The sequence below is a fragment of the Ooceraea biroi genome, chromosome 1 (assembly GCF_003672135.1).
Source record: "Ooceraea biroi isolate clonal line C1 chromosome 1, Obir_v5.4, whole genome shotgun sequence".
NCBI lineage: Eukaryota > Metazoa > Arthropoda > Insecta > Hymenoptera > Formicidae > Ooceraea > Ooceraea biroi.
Window position 1 is genome coordinate 14092208 of NC_039506.1, and position 24588 is coordinate 14116795.

General features: G+C 40.1%; 1 protein-coding gene and 1 long non-coding RNA gene across 12 annotated transcripts in view; one reads left to right on the plus strand and one right to left on the minus strand.

Annotated features, from left to right (window-relative positions):
* LOC105281020 (peripheral plasma membrane protein CASK) overlaps positions 1-24588 on the plus strand; it is a 188175-nt gene that overhangs the window by 101492 nt on the left and 62095 nt on the right. The window lies entirely within an intron of this gene.
* Positions 844-16924, minus strand: LOC105281014. Its single transcript, XR_894221.2, has 2 exons — positions 6888-16924; positions 844-6628 (listed from the first exon to the last, which is right to left on the minus strand). It is a non-coding gene; the product is annotated as an uncharacterized LOC105281014 (long non-coding RNA).

A 24588-nucleotide genomic window follows, 5' to 3' on the forward strand; every position in this document is an offset into this window, starting at 1 on the left:
ATGCATCGTATAAAGAATCGATTACGGTTAATAGTGCAGAATTACTCACATTGTTGTAGTCGTTGCATCGAGATGGATTCGCCTCGAAGGAGGAGACCTCATTAAGCCCCTTCGTTACTGGCGTATTGTCTTACAAAGGACCTTACGTGATTTTTTCGCAAACTATTTTGTTACAGCAGGCAATCTCAGACGAGATTATGATAATAAATCTGTTATACAACCGGGTTCGCTTGATCAGTTTAGATTTCCGACAAGCAGGTTGTTCAAATTTTTTACCATGCAGAAGTTTCTTATTCACTGTCATCACGAAATTGCTCAAAGTCTGCCAACGCTTCCTAAGGTTTTCCAGAACAATGTTCAACTTTAATCAAGCTTCCAGTACCTTACTTTCTTTTGTCTAACCGGGTTAATTAAAAGACACAAATTCAATGAGTGAATCTCTAGGATAAGAGTATAAAGATTATGTAGAATTTATTTTGGGCTTTTGACAATTATACATTAATTGTTCGTAATTATACAATACAGAATAAACACAGATATTAATATAATACAAAATTATATTTTACAAACTTGCATTTTACATTGCATAAAATTGAAGTTTTTAACGTTCTGTCTTTTAAAGAAAATTTAAGTTTAATGTATATTTATTTGAATATCAATTAACATAATTTGAACGGAATTGTGCTTCTCCTCTGCTTCAAGTATAATTTCAGTTTAGTCCGAATCTTCTAATGATATCGGCCCAAGTCTTCCCTTATCAAGAGTAATCGCAATATTTCCCGGGAAAAGACGAAGGTCTTACGTTGAGAAGCTCAAAATAGACACTTCCATTACTTTTATTTGTCCACTTCCGGCAAGTAGAATGAAATAGGAAGATCGATAGTGAAATATAGGCAATCTCTCAGTGCAGCTAGAAAATAATAATAGGTTACCGCTAAGAAGATGATATTGACTTGTCTCGCATGTTGACGATAGAAAATAAGATGGGAAATTAATCTTTTCTGGAAATATGAAAAGTGCATATCCGCGCGAGCCGTCATCTCCGTGCCATGTTTGGCTATAGAACGGAGATGTCGATCTTTTGGATTATATATATATATATATTACTCTTCTATTTTTCATAAATCCACGAAGATTACGTGCGGTTGCGTCAACATATGGGCGGCATCGTGCACTCGACCACGGTGGCTTTTTGTTATCAAAAAATAAGGACGGTTGGAAACGATAAATTTTCCTTTCAGCGGACCGCTCCTTGACCCTTTCCGCCGCCTCAGCGACTTCCGTAAATTCTCTGCTTTGAAGAGCGTTTCCGAGTATACCGAAAATATGACTTACCATAGATCGCGTTGCTCGTCTCGCAAATTTTTCCGACCAACTCAATTCTTGAGGAATTCATCTTCAACTTTATCGCGTTTTCTTATGATATGCAAAAATTTTATACACGTTTCGGTATAATTAAAAATTATAATTATTGCTTTCGAATTATATTGTTTTTTTTGTATTTTTGCATCAAAATGCATAACTTGCATGGGAAAAATACATATAAAAGACGATCTTATGAAAACATTTAATTTTTTCAATAGCTGCAATTATTACATATTTTTCCTTTCGAGATCATTGCTCTCACTGACCATTCGTTTTTCAATTTTCCTGAAAATGTCATATTAAAAAAAAAATAACATAACTCTTGTTTAGGAAAAAACATTCTTTTCTGTCCTTAAACGGTTTCCGATAAATAATGCCGAAATCACTTTGCGGTTCATGTATCCCCTTCGTCTTAAGATTGACGATCTGGTCCGCTTCTTTTTGAACAAGAGAGACCGTCTTCCAGCCAACGATTTCCCGATCGCGGACTTGCTAGGTGGCCACAAACGTCGTCGAAGTGATTCGGTCGGCCGTAGGATTTATAGAGCTGTATTAATTGAACGCGTCTGCTCCACCTCCGTCGGTGTTCACCGTGAAACACGAAAATCCTCTTGCGCCCTGCCGTGTGAATAACGATTTCCGGAGTGCCGTCACGCGGTTCTTCACGCGGCGTCGTGAGATGTCGATGGAAAATCGCGCGGAGCAAATCACACGATTTCATGAAATAAGATTTCTTACGACAATGTTGCACATGGCAGATCTTTTATTTCACTTTTTTAACACGTTACAATCTAGCCTTTACCCACATACTTTATCAAAATCATCCAAGAAGCACAGCAAGTTATAAGTTTTTGGGAAACAATCGAATTTAAATGTCAGATTAATTTCAGAACAGAGAATATATTAATGTTATAATAATAAGAAAAATATTTATTTTTAATTTTATACTTAACAAAATTCAAGATTTCTTCTAAATTCAAGAGTTTGTACTGTCTTAATTTCACGACAATTAATTGACACGGATGTTTATGCATGCAGATTACAAAAATATTAGCACGTCAGAAAGTGCCTTCATCCAGCTTGCAAGCTATGATTTCATAGATAAAGCGTGATCATGGCTTGGAAATTAAAAATTTGGATTTTCTTCGTTCTCTCTGTCTTTCTTTCTCCAGAATCTCAGGTTTAATACGCTCTTCAAACGCTTCAACGAAGTAGACAAGAAAACGCCCTTTCTCTCCTTTGAAACTATCTACAATCTCATCCGAAGATATCGCAAGTAGCGCAGCTCGCCGCCTTGGTCTACTTAAGGTTCAATTTTCAAAGCTCCCGAGATCACCATCCTCGTCGTCAGTCCATCCGCGGCCTTCAGCGTCCGCCCTCCACTTCAGTTTCATCAAATTACATTCTTACCATAGACAGAGAAAATTCCACGGTGTTCACGAGATACTCTAGTTTAGCGCATGATTCCCAGATAAAAATGAAAATATATCTTTCACGTCTCGAAATACTACTTTAGGAACGACCACCGATTGCTCTCCGTGAGATCACGTTTTCTCTTCATCGTCTTCCGAAGCTGCGCGATCGCACTTATCGCCAACTTTACACTTGATTTTCGAGAAGTTTATCGACACTGCTTAGACTGCGGCGGACCCGATAAATCCGAAGTACGATGAATCTCGCGTCAGGAACGGCTCTTTCCCTCGGCGTATTTCTTTCTTTCAGGAGAACCTTCAAGAACTAAGTCAGAAAGTCTCATGAGCGACGAGAGGAATCTCTCGAGGACGTTTCGGGCGCACCGCAGCGCGGAAGATCTCGATTACTTTGCGATACCATGCTCAAAGCACAGCGGCGTCGCAAATGCCTGAGGTATACTGGTGTCGGCGACACGGCGTTTTTAAAGCAACGTACCGACGACCGTGGCCAACGTGGCTGAAGGCAATTTTGCTCGGCGATGCTCTCGTACCTTCGAAATATATTAAGCTACCGTATAGCTTGTCCGCACGCCCACGATGCTTGACGATTGCGTTACCCTATCGATATTCGATACGACGTGAAATCACCCGGTGGAACTCGGGACGAAGGGCGTATCCACAGGGTAGCTCATCTCCGAGAAGAAGAGAGAACGAAAGAGCGAGAGAGAGAGAGAGACTTCAGTCGTGGCCATAATTCGTCGCCTTTGGCGTTCGTCGCTATAGAACACCATTGGTCCTCCGAGAATCTCTCTCCACCCGCCCCATCGATACCGTTCGCGTGTATGCAGACACGATTAATCGCGACCGAGGACGTAAAACTAGCAGGATACGCTGAATAGGATAGATTCGACGACGTGATTACGGATCGCCAAGCGAACATTCCGGAGACTCCCAATGCGACGTGTGGCAAGGGATGGCACAGCATGGCGTGGTGCAACGTCGGCTAGAGCGGGAACCAATCTCTCGCTAGAACGTTGCTTGGCCGTCGGCCAACCACTGGTCTTGTCTGCAGCCGCATACGTATCTCCAACTGTGTCGGCGACCGGAAAATGGCGACGGGGTCGAGGACAAAGGGCACAGGGACGAGAGAGGGCACACTGCTCCTCGTTGGACATTCGGACCGAGGCAAAGCGCACACGGCAGACGATCGTATTTATTAGTTCGCGCCCTGCACCAGACACGTCGGCGGTTAGCGTGCCTCGAGGGAGATGATGCCGTCTGCAAACATAAACTGAATTGTATCGAAGCGGTTCATCCCTGTTTTCCGCCTCCAAAGGCTTGAATTGACTTGATTTTAAAATGGTTCCTACGATAAATGATTCTTTAACATATTTTTGTATTATTGAATTTTTTAATTCAATTTTTATTTCGACATTTATACTATAAATTTTGTTATATTTTATCGATTATCTTGCGTATTATTCCAAAATTTTTAACTTAGAATATATAGCTGTGCATATCGCGTATTTCCAAATCGTGAATATTGAAGCTTGCCATTAAGGGAAACGCTGCGTATCAAGTTCGGCATTGCATTATCCTAAAGCCTTCGGTAAATGCAATTTGCGTAAAATGCTTTTGATGTAGCTGAAGCACATGTGCTATACCACATGTGCTGCTACAATTTAAAACTAACTTTAAAGCTGCGATTGGTCCCCTTGCACGGCGAGTTTCACGCTGAACGATTAGTGTCATCAGTCGTCGAAGCTTGCTCTCCTCCATCTTTCGCTTCCTCGTACTTTATTTTCCACAAAGTATACTTGTAGAGTCAAGAGGGTAATACCTCGCTTACGGTTGGTACACGTAGCCTGGTCCGCTCGTTCTTCTTATCTTGTCTTAGTTCTTCGTACTCGGCTTCTTATCGTACCTATTGCATCTCTAACGTCGGCCCTCACTTTTCCTTGTCTAAGCGCAAACGAGATTGCATTTTTATACCGGGTCGTCATGCGCTCTCGCGTGGACGTGTGTTCTCCCCGTGTTTATGGGGGTCTTACATACGTGCACCCTGTCATTGCACCGATGTCGTCGGCGGAGCACGCCGCAACCTGCAACAAACGAGCATTGCGCTTGTAGCCGTTCGAGTGCTCGTGCACGCTTCGTTTCGAGCGAATTATGAGGGCACGCTCACAAAAGGTTTCTTGAAAGGAATTCTTAATATCTTCATTCCCTGATATTAAATTGCGGGAAACGAATATGCAGATGCGTATGAACGCGTATGCTCGCGCTCAGTCACTCATTGTAGTTTTTATCCTTGAAAGAAACGTCAACGTTTCCTTTTTTGCGATGAAACAGGGCTCCAACAAACGCTTGTGTGATTATAATCCGCTCTTAACCCGGAAAACATGCGTGAACGAGTTACGTTTCTGTTTAAGAAAATACATTCAGTTCGAAGGCACGACATACACGAATATATCATAATTATTTAATTTATTTATTATATTAATTATTCGCGATAAAGCAAACTGATGTGTTCGCGATATTATACACGATAGCTGTGAGATACCAGTTGTTCCATATGAAATGGAAACGAAACATTGAAAATCCATCAATGAATTTTATCTGTGGATCGCAGAATATTCGTGTTTTTGATTTTACAAGGGTTATGCGAAATCGCGAAATTTCGTTCCTATCTTTATTTTCGTTCCATGTCGTTGAGACTGTTGGACTAGAGAGCGAACGTTAAGCTCCGTGTATTTTTCCATTTCGATATCCTCTATCTGAAATTAGTTTTCGATTAAAAGCCCAGATAGACGCTCGCATCGCACGAGAAATTTTACGATTCGCGGGTAACGGGTTAACGTACACGTAAACGGTGGTAATTTGTATATACATGTCATACTATAAATGGGTTACGGTCGAAAATCCGATTCCTGCGAGTCCCAAAATAATCTCCCACTGAGAAATCGAGGAATTATGCACACGGTCGGTGTCGCGCTTCGATTTTGCAACTTTCGTCGTTAACGTAGTCTAATACCGTCGTGTTTTTCTTTTTTCTGCGCTGCGGTGCCAGTTGCTGCTGCCAACTTTTACTTCCACCCTCTGATTGTCGTCCGCCGTTTGCCGTTATCGAGTCCGCTTCACCATCAGCCAGTATCACCCCATTTCCACGTGATGGTACACCATTTTTTTCATCTGAAATAGCTTCGGGTATCATTTCGCTTCGACGATATTCTACTGTCAATACGTATAGATCGATATAAAAAAAAGCGCAACGCGCACGTACGCACATTTATTTGAAATCCTGAAAGCTCCGAAAATGATTGTTGCGCACGTATTGTCCCTGTCGTTTTCTTTTATGAGCTGACGCATCCCCTTTTTGTCTCCGGGACCCGGCAATCAGTTATGTAGTAACAAACCTAAGTGTCATACTGATCGTATCTCGTCTCTTGAGAATACAGATTACATCGTAAATCTGCCCGGGCAAAACCTGACAAAAAGATGTGACAAAACACTTCATAACAGTAACAGTAACAGATAAAAAGAAACGAACTCTTTAATCTTCCCAAGAGCTCGCTCACGCTATTAAGAATTATATTAGCGAGCCATGCATTGTATTGTGGTTTCATTTCATTCATCATGTGATCATATTACGAGCATGCAGCAAAAAATTTTCGCGCGATTGACATGCAAACCAATGTTTTTTAAAATGAAGTTTAATCAATTTGTTACAATGTTCCTGACGTCGTTGATGGAATAATGCGGAATAATGTGAGAAACGAAAAACGTTGTTTTCCTACAACTTTAAAACTTTCTGTGCTTAAGCCAACATCAAATCCAATTAACGAAAGCCGCTTCTGAAAAATATAATAAGATTAAGAGACCTTTTCAGTATTGAAATCATTGCATTTTCAATACCAAAATGTCCAACATTTGCAATAAAAAACAATATCCATTCATGTTATTACAAAATGAAAGAAAACAGATTGAAAATATTTCCGATACAAATGTGCAACTGCACATACAAAATTCTTCTAATCTAGTATAAAAGTCATTGAGTTATTACTATTAATACTACTTGGAAGAACTGCGACAATGTTCCACGTATATACTTACGAGAGTAACAAGTGGCATAGGTGAAGTTTCGGATGTATGAACTTTCTCAAATTCGATCGGAGCTGTCTCGAGAAACACACACAGAGACATCACGGAAATATCACGGAGGTCTCACGATTATTAAAATTAACTTCTCGCGAAAGTTGTGGCTTTCGTCAAGTAACGTTGGTGCACCATACAAGCTCGGAGATGCCCGCAATTTGAAGTTTCCGGCCATGTAGTAACTTTCGTAAGTTAACGTCGTTTCGTATTTTGGTCTTCGCTTGGCGCCACCGACGATAAGAAGAACAGTAATTTATCATGAAGAAAATCAGTCTTTCATCGCCCGAGCGGAGCGTATCGAATTTATGAAAACGGATGTTTGAAAACGCGTTACGAGAGTGCCGTTCCTTCTGCTGCGAGTCAGCTGACGCGAGTTTCAACGATCGTCATGTGTCTGCACAATCTGTTAATATCTCCGGTGCATCTCGCGCAGCTGTTAGTAAGCGAGATCAACGCAAGATCTGCGCGCGCGCGTGGAGTCGCGGAGATATGCAATTCTCGGGTTGACCGGAAAGTTTGCGCGAATTTCCCAACGGTTACCGTTTACTTGAATCAAATATGCGCTAACTTTAGTATAATTTATCAAGTATGTGTATATTCGAAAAAGTGGTACTTTAACACACATTTATTCAGCACAATAATTGTAATTGAGTAAACACAAATGTTTTAGCAGCTATTTGCATATGTTTTTCCAGTACATAATGCTTTTTTTACTATCGTAAAACTGCGAAACAAAAAGACTAAACAAAAGATATGCGCCGCGTACTGAAAGGATGCTGTCAGCGAACGAAGAGACCAGAAATGGTTTGCGAAATTTTGTGCAGAAAAAAAGGATCTTGAAGACGCTTCTCGGTCCGGTCGGCCAGTCATTATGAATGTTGATCATATCATGGTTTTAATTGATACGAACTTGCAAATTACCACTCGACAGGCAGAGAAACTTAACATTAGAAGAAGAAACTCAATCAACTGCTTCCGAACACACACACAGAAGCTGAAATTAATAAAGAAACTGGGAGTTTGGATGCGCGCTGCATCAGTTGACTGAAAAAAATTTAATGGACCGCATTTCCATCTGTAATTCACTGCTGAAATGGAATGGGGATGACCCATTTTTGAAAAGATTGGTGACGGGCGATGAGAAGTGGATCGTTTACAATAATGTAGTGCGGGTCGTGAGGTGAACCACCATTACACCACAGACTGATCTGCATGCGAAGATCTGCATCTGGTAAAATTGGAAGGGATCCATCTGTTATGACCGAACAACCAAACAATTAATTCGGACAAATACTATTCTTAGTTGGATCAATTAAAAGCAGCAATTGACAAGAAGCGTTCAGAATTGGTCACTAGAAAGCATGTTAACACAACGCTAACACGTTTCTTTGCAAACCCAGCAAACATTATTGCAGTTTGGATGTTTCGTTTCATACATCCTACCTTGCGCCATCTAATTTTCAGTTTCATTCTTTTGAAAACCTCAAAAATCATCTGATTCCATTCCTCAACGATAAAAATCGATCATTTTATCAAAGCATAATACATCTAGCTGCGAAATGGCGATAAGTCATCGAAAAAAGTGGGGCACATTTGGTTAAATAAAATTAATTCTTAATACAAACTTTTGCTAGAAAGATATGCACGGACTTTTCGATCAAATTAATATTAATGAACTAATATTAATCCCGCGGAACATTTAGCTTATTAATTAATAAAGTAAAGTTGTTCCGGATAACGCGCCGTGAACATGAATCGGCTGTAATAAGCGATTGCGCGCGCGGAGATGTTGTAGCCGATAAATTTAATGTAACGCATACATTCAACGCATACGCGAACAATGCGCTTGCAAGGGATACAGAAACTTGAGATTAGTTCTACCTGGCGTCACCAGTCAACGTCAGGATGAGCTCCGATGAGTCTGTTAGCCACCGCGCCGGTAATTGCTTTAGCAGTTTGACACTCTGAATGACGCGTCGGGACTAAATTAGATAAGATTTCCTCTTTGTTATCGGGATTTTGCAGTGCTCAATCTGCCGACGTAAAATTAATCCATTACCGAATCTATCTATTATCAAAGTCTCGTTATCGTAAATTGGATAACGTGGTCCGTCATGAACCACGAATCATGGAATCAGTCGAATAATCATCAGCTTAAACATCAGAGCAGCTTTCCGTAATAATCATGATAATCGTGGGATTCCATTTTATTCTTTAATACGATCATGCAAAATTATTCCATCACCGCGGCGCAGAACATTGCGGTTTTAGATATGTTAATTATGTTGTTATATCTCGTGCTGATGTGAAATAGCTGTTAACGAACTCGGAGCGCAGCTCTCATGAAACACGTGTGAAAAATTTAAGGCACGCGCTCCACAAATTCCCTAAATATGCGAAGCTTTTTACGACCGTGTGATGCATGAGCTCTCCGGGAGATATTTTTGACATCTTTACGCCGGTGCTGATAAAAAACAATTTCACAGCTTTTAGTAATCCGACGCGTGCGTGCACACATCGAAGAAAGTCGATAAAAAATTAAATTAATCGAGACTCGCGATACGGGGCTGTAAACGTGTGACAGAAATTATTTGACTTTCCTGTGAAAGTGATCAACCGGGGTAATTTTAATCAGATTAACGATCGTCCTAAATTTCCCCAGTATTAGCCATTCGCCCCGAAATTATTACCGCGTACAGCCGTTTCGGCGCTTTAGGTAAATGTTACAGCTGCAACTGGCTGGGCTTCGTCGTAATGCGGACGAACGGTCGCGCGCTACGTGATCGCGCGCGCAATACAACCCCCGGCGTACAAACGATCCACCCCCGTCCTCCGCGGTAAGAACCCGAAGAACGTCGGGTACGCTCGAGTGCACCGATGTGCACGAATAATGCAAATGGCGAGTGAAAAATTCAGTCGACTGGACCAGTATTGAGCACCCGGGCCGAAGAGGAGTGCGGGCGGTTTTCGTATGCATCCACGTACGTCTCGCACGCACGAATGCACGTCTCCCGTGTATGCACTATACGTTTCATGCGAGAGGGAATTCCGTTTAAATGTACGTTCGTGCGCAACTCAGAGCGAGCGCCCGATAGAATTCATTCCGCAAAAAATTCGCTGCCTCTCTGTTTCCTTCCTCTAATTGCGAGTTTTGTGCTGCATACGGGTAGCGAAGAGAAGAACGCACACCTATCTCTATTTCTACCGCCCGATCCCTTCCGGTTGTTCGCACGGTTGGACAGGTATGATGGAGCACGTGTCTTCGCCTCTTTCGCACCTCTTTCTTAGCATGAAACGAACGCGCGATGGACAAAATGGATCGCGTTACGTTTTAAATAGTTCCCGTCAAATTACCGGACAAATTAAAATAGATCGCGAACGATCAATTATCTGCGCCGCGCAAGGGCGGGAATGCTCGTTGGCTTCGTTGTAATTGAGCATCACATGCTTCCTCGACTGTATCGGCTGAATTATTAATTCGATGCTAGGTCAACCTGTTAATAGGAAAACAGAGAGAGAGAGAGAGAGAGAGAGAGAGAGAGAGAGAGAGAGAGAAAGAGACAGAGAAGCTCGTTCGTGCATAAATCGAGAATTAACGCTGTTGCAAGTTCGGACCGGTGCTTTAATGAAATAATTCGCTGTTTACGTAAGTGCCGACGGAGTTTTCCTTTTTGAGCGAGCATAACTTGAGCGCTGATAGATTGACTCCGCTTATCGTTCAACGCGATCCTCGCGAGGGAATTTCAGGCCGATATCGTGCGCGCTCATTCCATTCGACCCGATCGGTCACTCGATTTTTCATGGCATTTCATTGATCGCAACGCAACGCAATGTCGTTCATCTTCATTCTCCTCCGTGACTTCCCCCGAGCGTCCCCCGCCGTTCATCTCGAAGAGAAATCCCCTCTTCCCCTCTCCGGGCTTCTACTTACGCGTAATCTATCACTTAGCATTTTCGCGAAAATCGATCTTTTCACTTTCCATGTGGTCGCTCAGTTTCTAAGGCGTCTAACTAAAGAAATGCATCGGATTTCATTTATGAGACTTCATACGCAGCTATGCAAACCATAAAACACATTACAAAATGAATACAAAAGAAACAGGCTTTTTATTTTTTCAGCAATTAATTTCCGTATAATCCGTAAAATTGTAAAGTTTCTTTTCAAAGAAGTAACTGTTTCTTAATTTGTTCACATATGTATACTTATGTATATGTATATACGTACGCTTTTACTGCTTACAATTAAGAATCGCAGTCGATGTCTGTGAAAAGAGCAATTCCACTCAAGTATCTAATGGAATCTTTCGGAAACAGATCGAGATATTTAATTAAAATCTGTCTTTTCTGCTAAGGAATTTGTCATTCTTCCTTTGAAAGCTTAACTGCTAAAAGTTTGTTGCATGAATACGTTCGTGTGAGACACAACTGCTTTTAAAGCATCATCGATCGCATCGGGCATCTTTGATTACGCGATACCTGGCGTAAATAATTCTCGTGTTACTCTCCACATGTACAAACGGCGAAATTCACGTTTGCATTAATTGCGATATTTCCGGCTAAAAAGTTACATTGAGCGAGAAAGGCATCAGATGAAGCAAATACACTGTAGATCTTGAAGATGGCTAGCAAATCCTGTCTTGACAAACTGCAGAGGATGCCAACCACGGCCTTCGTCGACTCCAAGTTGTGTTGTTAAAAAGAATGCGCATAATAGAAAAGTATCGCTTCAGAGAAAAAGCGAACGAGATGGCAGAGACGGATTTCAGCCCGCGTTGATATCATTGATTCATCTCGCGAAGAAATAAGACGCTCGCTTCCTCAGAAATGCATTGTTACTGATACAATTTTCGCCGTATTTGTTTCACGACGTTCGGATCTCTCCTTTGTCCTTGCAAATGCTTTCGCCAAATACGTCCCGAGATATATACGGATGCAATTCGTTCCGATGAATAACATATTGTTGCTCGTGCAGCGCGATGATATTTTGAGAAGTTTAAATATAAACTGTTTTTGTAACATTTTCGTTGTTGTTTAATCTCCCTGATTGCTCTCAAATTTTAAAATTTTACTTGCGTTACTTGCATAATTATACATGTAGAAATAGCCAGATATGAGAACATACAGATAATGTTGGTCTATTTTCTGGTAACCAATTGTAATATCTATTAATAATTAAATAAATTATATATATATATATATATATGAGAGAAAGAGAGAGAATGTTATAAAAGTTTCCTACATTAACTAGTGTCGCGTGTAGAATGCAAAAGGTAGCGAGAGATGGTTCAGCATATTTAAATTCAGATAATAAAAATAGAAATTGAAAACAAATGGGAAACGAAACAGCAAAAAGGTCGATTCATAGACATGTCCTATATATAAGAACAAAGAAAAACTAACGGGAAAATACAGGTAATAAAAATTTCAATCCCAACCAACGTTGGATTGGCTCACTTTTTGTAGGACATCGTATCTATATTTAAATATCGTAATATAAAATATTAAAAGAATTATATTAATTTAGCAATGTGAGGTTTCCTTGAGAATTAATTAATTAAGTCCACTAATAATCCTATTAGCCAAGCTTTTTTGCATTCAATATTTGTATGCCTTATTTCTTTCATATTAAGCGCATATGTGAATTAAATATAATCATACTACGTTAAGAGCACAATCAGTTCTTTCATCGTTCGAATCTGTAATCGTGAGAAAACTTATATTTTATTAGCTTTGTTGACATTTGCATGATATGATAAAAAAATGTCTTTTCCTCGTATTAAAACAAATTCAGGATGCTTTATTCTCTCAAAACGCAAACGGGTAACGAAATAATGTTAAGATTCAACTATTTTAACATAATAATACGATGAAGCAAAGCGAAACGCGGCTTAAATCGGTTTACACGGCCGTACGTGAGGGAACGAAATAATTCCGGAAAATCTAGGACGCTCAGGATTTCAAGCAACTTCGTTGGTGAAGTTCAGCTGTAAGATTATAAGAATATTTAAGCTCAGGATTATCGGGTAGTTAAATCAATTTTATACATTATGCAAGTCGGTATTTCATTAAACACCTTCACTTAACTTTTTAATATTATCTCGACTGCGTCCGCCTATTCTTCCTACTTGAAGCAGAAGAGCGACGGACAAAGACGGACACGAGCTGAAAAGAGAATCCCGCATAGTATGACACATTTGCGATAGTGAAATATCACTGCAAACGGAGGATGTAAATAAGAGAGGCAAAGTTTAGTTGAATTTTCCTGCGACAGTGCGCGCACGTGGATTAAACGGCAAAATGGAGGCTTTTCTACAGTCTACGGGCAAAGTGAAAATTTAATAAACGAACCGACTGCTCTAGAACCAACTGTCCGTGTTTAAACGCGACTGTGTATTTAACAATCAATCTATCCAAAGTGTACACGCCATCGCAGCGATGAAAAATCTATTCGTGTCTCAAAATTTAAGTCGATCATTTCAGAAAATTTAATCGATCAATCTCTGTGCGATCACATCCGTAAAAAAAAAAACCGGTTCGATTGATTTGCGATAGTGTTCTTGGCATTTCTTGGCACTTTCTCAATCTTCAAGTTACGTTCTTAAATCGCGTGCATTTCAATTAGCAAACCAGCAAATAGGCAAATATTCTCCGCAGAAGGGGTGAATAATTTTAATTGGGACTGCATCACCCCCTCTCTTTCTCTCTCAGTTTCTCCAATGCAACGAATTCGTTTGTTGCGCAGACATTCGCGGCGTGTAGCACCGCGTAAACGAGTGTAAACCGTATAGAAATGCGCGGCATGCAGTTTACTCGCGCAGGACGGCGCGTGTGATCCACACACGTCGTGTACACGTCTGAATACGTGCGTGATCTACGCGAGCAGATCGAACAACGGAATATGTTGATCATGCATCAGCAGCAAACTCCGAAGCCAACGAAATATGCGAAGGATCGCCGAATTTAACGTGAGGAATTCGTCGATAGAAAGGAAGAGAGGAAAGACGCTAAGTACCCGCGCAAGGCATGCTTCACGCTGAATCTGTTTTCCATTCTATCACGCTTAGCCTTGGCTTACAAACCAATTTGTTACGTTGTGTAATGACGAATGCCAATTTTCCCGACTGAGTTTAACTTGTCTAATTGTGGGATGAACTTGATTATCTTCTCTATCTTTTTCTCTTTCTCTTCTTTATCCGAAAAATCTTAATTATGTCTGCGTAACGGGAGCTATGAGCTTTTTCAGGTGAGGCTGTAACGAATGACGTCATAAATCAATCCAATTCAATCCGAAAAGGAATTTCAGGAATTCGTTGAAACGCCAGTAAATTCGTATTTACAAGCGGTGTGTAAACTATCCTTCTCTCTCTCCCTCTTTCAAGGATTGTTGCAATTCGATCGGATGATGGATTAAATTCGCGTAAGTCATCGGTCGTTCGTTCGTAGGGAGTATAATTAAATAGGACGATATATTCATCGTCAGCGCCAGAAATGTCGACAAGCTGTCGCAGGAAAATCGCGCCATTATTTCATCTGTTCTTTGATTAATCCGGAGTCGGTACCTTTTTAATGAAATTCTGATTGCGCGTCGGCTTCCGCCATGAATTTTCAATTTTCCAAATAATATAAATTAAATCTCGAAATATAGATCACTTTAATAGAATCTACATAGAATTATTTACATGGATATTTATATAAATTTGCTCTCACAGAAACTTAATTTCATATTCTTCTTTTCAATACATCAGAAAAATACCGATCTTTTAACGTTTTCATAAATCCGTAAAATTTCTGTAGATCGAGATAATGATCACAACTCTGCGAGTTCTTTTGCAAAACGATATAACATTTACTCATTAAAATTTTCCGCGTACCTATGTGTCGCGAGTAACTGCACAAATATCTCCATTATCGAAATTATAATAGTTATTTAAGTGTCACAAAATCGTGCGCCACTCTTCCCCGCAATAAAATCCAATCCATTATTATTCCTTGACCGGGCAACGCGCTCGAATTAATTACGTAGAGAATTACGGTACACCGGGGAGCATTAAAATTTAATCGCCGCGGGGTACGCAGAGAGAATTGTATGAATACCAGGCGGCAAACAAATTTTGCCGGCGACACCGCAGGATGTTACGGTTTCGATCTGCCCGCCACGAAAACTGCATAATGCGGCTGGTCTCGTAATTCGGAAGTGTAATGACCGAGGAACTGGACGTACGAATCCGAGAACGACGTCAATCCACCAAGAATTCGGGCTCATTTATTGTAGCAAAGCAGTAACATATGACCCTCATTCACTTTTCTACATTGGCCTGTGTCCAGCAAGGATCTTTTTATGTAGGAGGGGAAATCTTCAAAAGGCCCTCTGGGGTCTCTAGGGACCTTCGTGACAGTACATGCTGTGTTACCTGCTTCTAGCCTCTCGGGCCCATCCTGAACAGCGTCCGGCAAGGATCTACCCATTTTTTCGAATATTTATTTCCATGAATAACAGCACGACGCGCAATAATATCGAACGCAATAACTCCTGCGAGAGATTACGCGTATCTGAAATAACGCGGTAAAAATGTAAAAATTGCACCGATAAGACAAACGATCACGAGATCTCGGATTACTGATGATTCATGCCGGCTTGCAATGATCAGTCATCTATTTCTATCTTAATTCTTAATAAATTATAAATAACAATGTTGATATCACATTTACATGAAATTTTTTTATCAAGCCGGCAAACGCATGTTTGTTGGTATTCTGATCGGTAAAACTTATTTAATCCTCACTCTGTCTGCCAGACTGATAAAACTAGTTATGCAACGATTACCCCACATTATACGATTAAAAGCAACCGCGGCTAATCGCAAAATCAAACTTTCTGCTCACGAAGTATTTTTCAATTAATATACTTTATTGTTGGTGAAACTTTGCGTAATAATGAAAGCCAAGTAACAACAAAGCGTAAGGTGATGGACTACTAGGTGGAACACTGCATGTTGCAGATTCGGATCTTGCTTTTTCTAACTTTTTTTTATTTGCGTTTACGTTTGAAACAATATAAGCGTTTCTCACTCTACTTTTTAATTATTTAGTCGTGCCTGATCATCTTATCTGATACGTAAAACGGAGTATATTATAATTATATGCACGAATGAACTATATTACAATTGTGTATGGAATTCAATATATGAGTAACATCGTCATTTATAGAAGACTATAGCAGAAAGCTCAAAACTTTTAGTAACTTTTCGGATTATGGCACGTTAACATAATTGCATACGGAAGACGATAAGTAGACTGCAGCCATTAGTACGCAATTTGCGGCCGATTCGTTTACGAGCAATTACTATTTGAGTTTATCTGAGTTCGCGTCTTTCTCTCATGCCGTCAATGTCTCTAGTCCGCGTTCATGTAGAATGATTCCTTAGAAGCATAGTTGCCAGATTCTGACCCCGATAGTATTTGATAGTATACAGAAGATTTGATTTTTATGAGCGCACACGGACACGATACGCATAAGCTTGTGTGCGTTACGGTTGCCATCCCCTTCCATCTACCAAGTGCTATACTCAAAATCTGGCATCTCTGCTTAAAAATTACAATCTCGGACACTTGAAAGCGATGAGAAATCAATTTTCCAGGCTACGAAGCGACAACTTTCCATCTTCCCTCTCTCATTTAATGAATTCTATCTGCGTGCCTATCGATCCTCAAATACTTCTTACAGCGTTGGGAAAATGCGACGGGCGAAAGGCTCCGCGATATTACGCTAAAAGCACGATTAATTTGAAACATTCTTTATTTTTTATGTGCTAATACGAATTTTAAAACATCGGAGAAGCTTTATTTAATGGATAAATAACAGGTTAAATAATATATTATAAAAATATAGTAACTTTAAATCATATAAGTATTATGTAATATGTGCAAAAATATAATTTCTTACGTAAATCGTATCCACTCTTAAAAAAGCCGTGTTAAATCAAATCGAGATCATTGTTACCTCTTTTCCGCGACGCGGATTGGTTATCTCGATTCGCGTTGTGCGTTATATTCAGTTTAGATTACCATCGCGCGGCTGTCTTCGCGTGGAGGATAACAATTTGGTAGAGTGTGATAATTGTGCATATAATAAATAATAGATATAAGATATTATTAACCAAATTCCTTTATTCTTGACCAAAACTGGCTTGTTAAATAGCACAGAACTCCTTGGAAAAAAAATTTTAATGGCTAGAACTTTTTCATTTATTCTGGCGATCTAAAGGATTATTTAAGATATTATTATTCGAAAACATTATTAATATTGAAAAATAAAATAGCGCGCGTATAACGCGCGCCTGTGTTCTACTAGTAATAATAAAAGAACTTAACTGTAGAATAATAGAAGAAACAATATCAAATATTTTTGGTAAACTTTTTAAATAATACATAAAGAGTCGATATCATAGATGGTAAATTCTAACCTTCGTTAGTATTTAATAGGAATGTGAAGGGAATGGTCACGTGATTCACCCAAGCTACGTGTCGTGTCTGTGTGCGCTCAGGTAAAAACTAGTTCCTAGAATCGACCTAAACTTTACCAAACCAAACCTGAACTTTTTACTTTCTCTAAATTTTCTCTAAACTAAAATAGTTTAGTTACGTGTCGATTGAGTGAAGAGCTCGTAGCTTTCCGAGTTTGGTAAAGCCGTAGACTATAAAATGTGGAAATTAAGTTTGTGCTTTGCAACGTGCGTACGATCAGTGTCCTTTATTCTCTCCCGGATCACTAGCAGTCGCATCATTGCTCCACGTCCGACGGTTGTTCCGACAGTACGTAGACAAATACATTAACAAAATTAATTACATTAACAAAATTAATTTGGTAGAGATATAAACCGACCCAACGAAAACTCAAGTACTTTTTATGGCAATTAACCAAATTATAATAATAATAAAATGTATAAAAGCTTTTAGAAGGGAGCAAATTTTTTATTAAAAAGTTATTAAAAGAAACTTACTGAAGAGAACGTAATTTTCTGGCACTAATAAAGCACTCTTTAATAGAGTGGCATTTCTAGATCTTTACCAAATTAACAAATAACGCACAACAATTTTCATATTTCGTATTTATATTTCGTAAATTTTATATATATATATACAATGTGATTATTTTCAAACTTGGCTGACTTATGTAGTTATTTTAAAAAAGTAGTTCTCCTCCATCTTGGCAATTCCAGCCTCGCTTTTTCTCGGCGATTCTTTAACGATCTTGTTAGTAATTAAAGCTGATTGCTTTTATTTCCCCAGCGGCATAGGCAATTTTGAACCGATATTTCTCACAAATACATAAGAAGCGGAGAGTATCTATCCGATCTGATGCTAGTCAGCAAAATCACGACTTAATAACCGGGCAGCCGTTCAGGGATAATGCAAAAGTTGCGAAATCAACAGACTGCAGTAATAAGAATCGATAATGCTCGTAATGTAATACTTTTCTTGCTGACTCCCCGTTGCTGTGGCACTGCATTTCGGATGCCTCATATTTGATATGGAGTTTGGTCGATCATGTTCGCCCGTTTATTTCAGCGCTTCGTTAAATGCGGATTACGCAGTTATTGTAGCTCGCAATTATAAAAGCACAAAGAGCACGCTGCGCCAAAGTTGCCTAATTATAGACGGCTTATTAATTCGATATATTGCGCAGCGTCAAACGATCATGACTCATTCATTTGTTGGATCAAAGCTCCTTTATGTCTCCGCGCTGATTCGCGTTCGAAATCATTGGTCAGAGCTTGACAGATATTCTTGGATTCCTGGAAATCGGGAAAGTTAAAACATCGACTGCGAAATAGTTCCAGCCGATGCGAGTTCGGTTTTTATGAGAACAATGCGAGTCTATGGATCCTGCGTAGGTAGCGTTCCGAAATGATGCATGCCGAAAGCAAAGCGCGCGCCGCGCGAATTGTTCAAGAAAATTGGAACATGTGCCGCATTGTGTGGAAATAAAAAACTGGAACTTTAATTAAAAGGAAAGAATGAAAAACTGCCGAGGCCACCTCGGTTGTCCCGCGCATAGAATTGAACATTCGAGAACACACCTCGGAAAAAAAAGAGAAAAGGCAATTCTAAATTTCTTCGTTATATTCCGTTCCTTTACAGGATGATGGCCGAAACGCCATTCTCAGAACAAAAGCGAGTACAACGACTTACTTTCTTCTGTTCTTTTCTTCTATTCCGGTTGTTGCTATACTTTTTTACCGCTGACGGACTCGAAAACGTACAAAATCAAACAAAACGATTCTTTAAAGCAGGCAGTTCTCAAAGTCAGTTCATAACTTGCAGTTGAGTATCGATTTTAGATCTCTTTACTCATATCTGGACGTTGTTTATGTAATCTGGTCTTTAGGGTTGCGGCGTGATGAGGTATTGCATCCATTGAGCGATACAGAACAATCGCTCGGGGGTGCGCCTGCTCAATGCATCCATTGAGTGACGTACTGACAATCGCTCCGGTGCACGTGATGTACAAATTAGCGATAGCAATAGAGCAAGCAGCTGATATGATATACATAATATGTAGGACACTCCACACTTACTCAATATAAAGCCGTCCACTCTCAATAAATTCACCACTCAGATAATGAAAGATAACTTTAGTAAAGCACAAATTACAGATCACACACACATACTTCCAGCGAACCGCGCTGATTCGGTGAGTGATTCAGCGAGTGAGCGCATACTATCTATGTCACAGCCCTTTGCTTCGGACTGATCGCGACGTACACTCACGATTCGCGCGCGTGTCACGCACAATCGCCCGCGAATGGTCGCTGAATGGTCGTGCGCGAGTACGGAAGTGCCATTAAATTTCCGGGCGCGGATTAATCGCGGCGGTGCGGCGGTCAGATACGTTTTCGGGAAAGCGGACGTCGAGCCGACCCCGCGAATTTCCGTAATGCCGGATTGCGCAAAAGTCGAGAGAGAGAGTTCCCCCGATGTAGCCGCGGGTGGAGCAGGAAGGGCGGCCTGCTGGCTTCCGCTCACAATCGTGGTTACCGTGCACACGCGGCACGGATTGCGGCCGAAGTCGGGGAATAGTAAGCTCCCGTTCCGGAATTTTCGGGAGCGCGGAATGCCGCGCGCTGTGCGCTTTCTGGCACGAAGCCGACGTCTTTACCGCAGCGGCGCGGGCGGGAACGCAAATGCGCTCCGCTCATGCTTTTAACGGATTAGACTCGTCTCTCGTGCCTCCTCTCGTCCTCGACCATCGATGCGTTTTCTCCACTTGCAATTTGCGTGCATTCCATTTCGAAAATCTTGTGTTGTGCCATGTAATCGGGCGAATATTTGACGATGCGGTAAATAATACGCGGATTAGGATGATTAAGATTATAGGCCGTAACAATACCGTGCCGAGAGAACTACGGAAACACTCCGCTTACGTCGATTCAACATTGTTGCGAACGGTTATGGTGGATGTTTGACATGCAATTCTGGCTCCGACAACGAGAATTTGATATACTTGACACGCTTAATGAGCATTCGCGAGAATTACATTTTAAAAATTCTTTATAATTCCGGTCGTTACTTTTTTCTTGTTTTTGCATTATACTATCAATTTATTAAATCGCAAATGGGATATAAAAATTGCACGAAGGAATCCCCTGCGCGTCTTTTGTGTACGGCAGGCAATTCCATGTATCTCCATTAACTTTGCGTTAGCTATCGTTGCGCGTTGAATAATGCGCCGCGAAAAAGCTGCCGTGAGTGGAGAAGGGCTGATAATTGCTTTGTATGTGGATTTACTGCATTTCGCTCTCTCCTTCTTTGTTAAGTCCGGGGGATATATGTACAATTTTTATTTCAATTTCTCGCACGGCCTCGTGCGTCTCTTGCGCGCGTGTAAATATGGCAGTCGCAAACTTGTTTACCAGTTATAAACTAGGTACTGTTCATGTGCTGTTTGCCATAAACAGGCGAGGCCCTTCCCGCCTGCACGCTCTCCTACACAATGCAGTTAGCGCAATGCCATCGGCGAAAATACCTGTTCATTGTTCGATGTACACGTCTCGTAATCATCGACAGATATGTATTTTTTGAATGACCATTATTTCACCATTAGTACAGCTGCGGAATAACAACAGGTTTTTCCGCACGAGTAAATTACGAAACCTCCACAAAGTGCTTTAAAACGCCCACTCTCAACGAGCCGCACGGTCATTCGAAAAAAATCACGCAGCTACCTAAAACCATGCGAAATTGAAAACTGCCCGGAAACCGCGAGAGCTCCATCGAACGTTTCTTCTTGTGTCCGCATTATTAATCGTGGCTTGCTTTTAAATCGATGCGGAAACCCTTTTGACGCTTGCGCGATTGACCGTTGCCCGCTCGTGACGCGTTATTGTTTAATGCTCGATGTCGACCTTGATATCTCGCGACAAATTGTCCACGATACATTCGTGCACGAATTTACTAACTGCTCGAGTGCATCTCTATCTATTTTGCCAGCACTGGTGTTGCAACAAGTAATTAAAAAATCTCTCTCTCTCTCTCTCTGTCCAGTACCTGAATATAGTAAATAATGTATCAAGTATGCGAACGTTGTTGAACATTGTTGAACCTTATCGATATCGCGTTACGACACTGCTCAAGTTCGGTCTGACCCGAATCTGCCTTCAAGGCGGAAGATAATCTTGATTATCAAGTGGTAATGGACTATTACCGGGGGCAGCATTGTTCGCCCACACTTCGACCGCAACCCTCCGAGCCAACTGATCGAATCCGTTTAAAAGCGCCAGCATTTCTTCGGGGATAAGGGCACAAGGGGATAGAAAGAGAGACAGAGAAAAAGAAGACCCGACGCGCAGGAAACTGTACATAATGGAGGCGGGTGGTGGTGGTCGATCGCCGGCTACGATCGTGAATGTTTAGAGAGGGCCGGGGTGTTACCGCAGAACGGCAGGAATCACATCTCTATGGAAGCGGTATGGAAGTCCCCTCTTTGTGAACGCGCGCGCCGGTTGACCTACTTCGTTGCAATACGGCTTCGAATATGATGTGAATTTTCGTTGACGTCCGCCTCCCTCTCGGTTTTCGCAACGACCAATTACATATTTAATCGCGACAAGTTTCGCCCGCACTAATTGTACGGTCCCGGTGAATATTTCCGTCTTTGGCGGAAGACGTTGACGGAAGCCGCGCTTCCGAGTCGCGCTCGCGAAACATCAGCGAAATGCAACGACCAAGAAACGGTGCGATGCTCGTCGTTTGCTCGTCGTGTTTCTGGAACGAACTGATTAGAGCGCTTTCAACGATCTTTAGGATTAAGTGCATATTGTCGCGCGAGTTAGTACATCTGATACGGCGGATTTCGATGGTCTTAATTAAGCTCTCGCGCGCATCGCGTTGAAACTTTCGGAGCTGCTGCTGTCGGAAACGGGATTTTATATTTGATCTTTCGCGGGAGTTGTCTCTTATTTGGCTGCATCGCGGCGATTTTGCGCTGCACAAGGGTGGAACTATGGAACTATTTTATCCAGACGTGAAGCGTAAATAAAAGTTGGCGTTTAACAAATATGCACCCTCAGAAAGGATTTCTGATAACAAGACGAAAAATATTCTTGACTAATTTAATCGTATTACAAGTATAAAAAATATGAAAATAAAACAATTTTTAATTTAAATCAGTAATTTCTATTCTTCTCTCTCGAATTAAATAAGATTGTCTTACTGTCTTGAGACAAGAGTAACATATACAAATTTATGCTTATATATTCTTGTATGTAGAATAATTTGATATTAGCGCCACTTTATAGTAGGCTTTGTCGATGTCGACGCATCATTTTCTCACAGTCGCTCGTCGACTCGGCGCTTCTGCGTCCTTTATTCCGATAAAACGGCCAATATTTGTGTGTTGCAATCGAAAATCGGGAAAGTGTTTCTGTTATTTACAATGAATAAGTGCAATACTCTACAAGAAATATTAAAAGATATGGAAATGTAAGTAAGTATATACAATATACTTACTTGAGAAATAAGATTCGAGATAAGACATTTCCATATCTTTTGCACTTATTCATTGTAAATAACAGAAACACTTTCCCGATTTTCGATTGCAACACATAAATATTGGCCGTTTTGTGCAGATTCTACAAATTCTCTTACAAGAATAGAATAAGATGTCTTTTAGATCTCACAATATTCTGAAATCAAGAATATTTTGAACTTGCTACAAATTTTTATCTAAATTCTTCTGAGAAAATTAATAAGATAGCACCAAGATTATTTAAATCTAGATTTTCGAATTTTCTATTCAAGATTAAAATATGCTTCTTTTCAATAATAAATATGATTGTCGCTATAGCGATCTTATTTTATGATAGATTAAAGAGTAATAGCATTAAGTCCAGAAATCTTTTCTATGGGTGTGAACTCGGAGCGACTAGCCGTTCCGAGAGCTGCTGAACTCTGATGACTAACATAGTGGGCTCTCTAATGGACTGTTACACCATAGTCGCGAGTTCGGAATCATATTTTCAGCAACGTAAATCTGATTTCAGGAAGTTGTGCTCGCGCGTAACTCATGGAAACTTTTTCACTTATCGAATACTGCTGACGATTTACCGAAAGTTTAACGTGGTGTTAAACGCTCGAACAGCTCGGATTGGCTGCCCCGATAGTTTCCCGTATTTCTTGCAATTAAAGGATCTTTGTCTGGGTGAGAAGCCTGCATTCTGAGCGGCCGGTAGGAAATAATAATTACGTAAGAATTGATAATTCTGAACTTTAGATAAATAATTCTGAACTTTAATGATACTGCACTATTACATTATAATAATTTCTGCATTCTATTATATAATAATTGCGTTAATTGGTATTTCTGAAATGATTGTCGGTTTTACAGAGAAAGGAGAAGGCAGAGAAACATTTTTTTCTCGGTTTTGATATATAAGCAATTTTTAAGCTCCTTTTGATTTTTTATCTTACGGAAATGTTATTTTTTACTGCATGGAATAACATTCCAATAGTTTTATTGATATCTCTTAATTATTTTTGTGAGAATAGAAATTTTTAAGTTTACATAAGTTGTTAAAATTGAAAAGTATATTAGATTTTGAGTTTCATAAGTTGATAAGTTGATTCAGATCGTTTCAAAGTCGAAAAGAGCTTCTAGAAGTGAATGAAAATGTCTTGGAGCGTGTTGAAAACAGACTTGAGAAATCTAAATAAATCGATTAATTAACAGCCAAATCAGACGATTCTAGTTTTTTCCGCAATAATATTCGATTATTAGTTGTTTTGTGTTAAATCAAATATGAATGTAATACTATAATTTAATGTAATTTTCATATTAAATTTTCGAAGTTATAGTTTGCAGGAGTTTGAGTGCATTAATTCAATATAGCTAATTACAACATATCATTCATATGGGAAATTCGTATAGCTATGCAATCACAGATATACGGTATCGCGTATATAATAATAAGCCCAGTTATCACAAAACGTGCGTAAACTGCAGTACAATGAATTTACTATATAAGCTGCATTTAATGAGATAATCATAAATCTCTATTCATGTTAAATATACATGCTTTTTTGTGAAAGATATAATTACTATCATTCAGACATATTGTGGATATTTTGCTTCACAATTTGCTAAAGCAGCTTAAACAAAAAA